Consider the following 4,907-nt stretch of genomic DNA (forward strand, 5'->3'; position numbering starts at 1 on the left):
TCTTGGAAGTCCACTTCTCCATGAGTCTGGCATGTGCGGTTTTAATTGCTCTGCTGAGGTTTTCTTGCTTCACAGCCCAGACCTCTGTGCTTCTGCAGTTTTGTGTCATATTCTGAGTCTCACTCACAGTAGCAGAAACGCAGCGCTTAGCCTCTCTGCTCCACAGCAGCTGCTGTATAAAGCAAGCTTATGGCATGTGATGTCCAGACTTAACCACTGGTGATTCCTTTCAGAGTGTACCTGGATTTTTCTCTTTTGCTGAATCGAGATGCTTAGTCTTGGTTTTATGTTCCAGCCTGTACTGAACATAATCCAGGTCAGAGGCAACTTTCTGGAACTCTACCTCCAAGTTGAATAGTGGCCATTCCTCTATCCATGTTTATTTCTGGAGTTTGCCACTTAATAGTTTTGGACTTCAGTTGACTGCAGGTAACTGAAATTATAGATATCGAAACTGTGGCTAAGGGGGGGTGGGGGGAAGCTGCAGGATAGCACAGCCTTCTGGGGCCTCCAGCGACAGCCTGTCATGTGAGCGTGGTGCGTTCAGCACACCAGGACCCTGGCATCACTCTCCTTGCTTTTGTTCATCATCCTGTTGGTGCAATTAGCAAAGAAAAGTCAGTCAGACTGGAAAAGAATAAAACTGGCATTATTGGCCAGGGACAAGATTGACTAGGTAGAAAAACCTGAGAAATCTTCAAAAAATAACTACTGGAATAGTTGACATTAGCAAAATTGCAGGATACTAGGTTCATGTATAAAAATTAACTTTATTATGGCTACAGTGAGCAATTACAAGTTAAAATGTTTTAAATAACATCACTGACACTAGCACCAAAACCCATGAAATAGCTAGATAGAAATCTGAGAGAGTGCGTGTGAGACCTACACGCCCAAACCACAAACACAATGAAGGAATCAAAGACCCAAATATGCAAAACACTATACTGTCTCCCTAGGTCTGGGGATTCCATATTGGAAAAGAAAAGCAAATAGCTGGGCATTGTGGTGGCGCCTGTAGTCCCAGCTACCTGGAGGTTGAGGCAAGAGAATTGCTTAAGCCCAGGAGTTTGAGGCTGCTGTGAGCTGTGACACCACAGCACTCTACCAAGGGCGACATAGTGAGACTCTGTCTCCAAAAAAAAAAAAAAGAAAGAAAAAGAAAAGTCAAAAGACTTACACTTACTTCAAGACTTACTATGTAAGGCTATAAGCAATCAAAGAAGTGTACTATCACCTTAAGAAAAATAGACATATCTGCGGGTGGCACCTCTGGCTCAAAGGAGTAGGGTGCTGGCCCCATATGCCAGAGGTAGCGGGTTCAAACCCAGCCCCAGCCAAAAACGGCAAAGAAAAGAAAAGAAAAATAGACATATACTAGCACTCTGGTAGGCTGAGGTGGGTGGATTGCCTGAGCTCTGGAGTTTGAGACCAGCCTGAGCAAGAGCAAGACCCCATCTCTTAAAAAAAAAAAAAAAAAAACTAGCCTGGTATTGGGGCAAGCACCTGCAGCCACAGCTCCTTGGGAGGCTGAGGCAAGAGGATCACTGAAGCCCAAGAGACTGAGGTTGCTGTGAGCTGTGATGCACTTTACTGAGAGCAACGAAGTGAAACTCTGTCTCAAAGGAAAAAAAAAAGCCAGTTGCAGTGGCTCACACCTATAATCCTAGCACTCTGGGATTATAGGCATGATTATAGCCACCAAGGCGGGTGGCTTACCTGAGCTCAGGAGTTCAAGACCAGCCTGAACAAGAGTCAGACCCCATCTCTAAAAATAGCTGGGCATTGTGGCAGGCACCTATAGCCCCAGATACTTGGGAGTCTGAGGCAGGAGGATCACTTGCGACCAAGAGTTTCAGACTAAGAGTTTCAAGTTGCTCTGAGCTATGACACCATGGTACTCGGTGGAGGGCAACAGAGAGTCTGTCAAGAAAGAAAGAAGAGAGGGAGGGAAGGAGGGAAGAAAGGAAATCAATGAAACAGAAGAATGTCCTGAAATAGACCCGTATGTATGTGGTCTATTGACTTTGACAAAAGTGCCAGGGTAATGCACCTGAAATCCAAAAAACTGTCTTTCCACAGTGGTGTCAGGGCACCTCTATTCTCTACAGAAAAAAAAGGCCGCAACCCTTATCACCCACCATACCCAAAATCAATTCAGAAAAGACTACAGATTCCAACATAGGAGCTAAAACTGAGATAACTTAGGGGACCTGGAAAAATAGAGTCGGACCCCCACTTAGGTTAATTAAATTGGTAATTTATTTTACCTGCTGCAGGGGCTGCTGCTCCGAGAGACAGTCAGCACCTGGTGAGAGTGTGAGTTACCTTTTATAGGCTTTGTGTAAGCATATTACAGAAGTGAAACGTGGCTGGTTAAGGGGGGTTACAACTCAGGTAGTCATAGATACAGCAATGGAACTATAATTAATACAGTTTCAGTTGACAATGGATACATTTCATATCACAATGGTTATGGTTATACAAGAGTAATTAATCAAGTCTCAGTGAGTTTTCCACCATTGTTCATCTACTGAGAACTTGGGGGTTTTGTGAAACTTGCAACTTTTTTTCCTTGTACCTGAAGCTTGTTCTTGGCAACCCTAGGGGGAAGAAGGGGGCCTGGGAACGTGGCTGGGAAGCATGTTCTTGGCCACCCTGGGGGGAGGAGGGACTTGCCTTGTTCCTGGAGTCGACTCTGGGGGGAGGAGGGAGGAGGAGGGAAATGGGCTGGAGAGGGCAGGGGGAACGGGTGAGGGCTGGGGAACAGGTGAGGGTGGTGGTGGGTGGGGGGAACAGGTGAGGGCTGGGGAACAGGAGTGGGCAGGGGAAAGAGGGCTGGGTTACAACAAAACTACAACCTCCTAGAAGAAGACATAGGAGAAAACCTTTGTGACTTTGGGTTAAGAAAAGATTTCATAGATCTGATGCCAAAAGAATGACAAGTTGAGCTTCATCCAAATGCCACACCCTTGTTCTTCAGGAGACACCTAGTTCTACAGTGAGGCCTCTGGGTCTGACATCTCACATGCCTGGACTCCAGGGCTAAGGTTCAGCAAGCTGAGTTTTAAACATTCCCACGACGCTTCTCAAACATGTGTTCCTATCATTCCCGGGCCACTTACTTGGGTAAAAATAACCGGAGATGGTAAGTGAGGGTGGAGCTTCTGTGTCAACAGCGCCAAGGCCTTGATCCTGGTGGCATCTGGGAGCCATTAGGGCTCCTGCACCTGTTTCTTTAGCTGCTTCTGCCCCTGGGTCTTCACTGTTTTTCTGGAGGGGCTTAGACTGCCGGAAGTAGTCACTGAATGACCTCTGGGCTTGCTCTCTGGGACTCTAACCCAGCAGGACTGCCTGCCCTCGCCACAAGATTGTGATTTCATAGGCCTAGGCCTTGGGGGTTCATAAAACTGCCCTGTGATTCTCCTGTTCAGCCCAGCTGAGAACCACTAGTCAGAGATCACCTTCCAAGGGAATGACCCTCATCCCAAATGTTGTTACTACCTCGCTGAGCAATAAAGCCCAAGGGTAGACTACCACTTAGGCTGGCTGGACCCAGGGGCTCACAGGGCATCACTCACTTCTCTGCCCCCAGGGCATCATCCGCTGGGCACACCAGGCTCCTGCAGTTTGGGCCCGCATTATCCTTTAGTCTGAACCCAGCTCTTGCTAGGCTTCCTGGATCCAGGGGCTCCTCCCCAAAACCATCTATGTGCCCACAGGGCCTGCAGGGCTCAGACAGCCAGGTCTGGGGCCTCTTGAATTGCACAGCTGGGAGTGAGAGAAGGATGTTCTCCAAGGGAAAATCACGGGGCAGCTTCTCTGTGGGAGGAAAAGGAATGGGTATGAGTTGGACAGAATCATTTATACCCATCAGAGGGGCTCTGTCCCCTGCCCCACTATGGGAGAGATACTAGCAGAGTGACCCCAGGCGTTAGGAGAGTGTGGGAAGCAGAGTCCAGTGGTTACAGGCTCAGGCTCTGGGGTCAGGAGCTGTGGGTGGGGTCTACCTCGTTCACTGGCCAGCTGCATTCGTGGACGTGGGCCGGCCGGGAAGAGTGTTTCTGTTTGAATGTGACTGTCAGTCCTGCTGCCTTGGGCAGCTGCCAAGCCCTACCAGGGAGGGCTGAGAAGCAGCATCCCCAGGAAGCATTTTCAGCAGCCAACCCCAGCAGAAATCTATGTCAGGTGGTTTGTGGAAATCAAAACGAAACTAAGTTTTCTAAAGCATTTCCTGGGATCGGCCTGATCGCAGTCCACACAAGGAGTGTTTCCTAGGTTAAGGGCCTGGTCCCCAGAAGGCTCCTGTAGCAGCCGGTAGCTGCCTCTGTCAGGTAAGCCCCTGCCTCTCACTGTCAGGTGGGCACCCTCTCTCTACCTGAATCTAGAGCTTGGGGCCCTGAGCTCAGACATCACCACTGATGCGCCCAGATCCATAGGACCTCTGTACAGCTGGGCAGGTTATTCACTGCACAAGAGCACCAGCCAAAGGGGCAGGCGGGTTGCATTTAACCCTTGGCCCTCTCGGGTCTGTGCCTTCAGGCCAGGCATGTACCCACCCCGAGGAAGAGTGCTTTTTTCTATTTGCAGAGACACCATATAGGCCAAGGCAGGTAGTCTTGTCCCAACTTCCCATATGAGGGAGTCAAGCAAAAACAGTCACTGCTGCCCAAAGGGCAGTAACACTTGCATCAGGTGCTTGACTGGCCATTTTTTCCCAGGGCCCCAAGTTCCTGTCTCAGGGTAAACAAACCTGGTGTGCCTGGGCCTGGGGGAGTTCCCAGGACATGAGACTTCAGTGCTAAAGCCAGCACAGTCCCTGCACACGAGACAGCCAGTCACCCTGGCCCCTTCAGCTGCCTGCAGAGACAGATGCAGCAGGAGGCTGCATGCCCCAGCTGTGGCTT

At 49.5% G+C, this 4,907-nt stretch overlaps 1 protein-coding gene across 1 annotated transcript in view; it reads left to right on the top strand.

The window, feature by feature from the left end:
• The first annotated feature begins 4,234 nt into the window (after window positions 1–4,234).
• LGALS3BP (galectin 3 binding protein) overlaps window positions 4,235–4,907 on the top strand; it is an 8,999-nt gene continuing 8,326 nt past the window's right edge. Inside the window, exon 1 of the mRNA XM_012803246.2 lies at window positions 4,235–4,334. The gene's annotated coding sequence lies outside the window, so the exon portion shown is untranslated. The remainder of the gene's footprint in view (window positions 4,335–4,907) is intronic.

The sequence above is a fragment of the Otolemur garnettii genome, unplaced genomic scaffold (assembly GCF_000181295.1).
Source record: "Otolemur garnettii isolate 467f Iridium unplaced genomic scaffold, OtoGar3 scaffold00018, whole genome shotgun sequence".
In the NCBI taxonomy this organism is placed as follows: domain Eukaryota; kingdom Metazoa; phylum Chordata; class Mammalia; order Primates; family Galagidae; genus Otolemur; species Otolemur garnettii.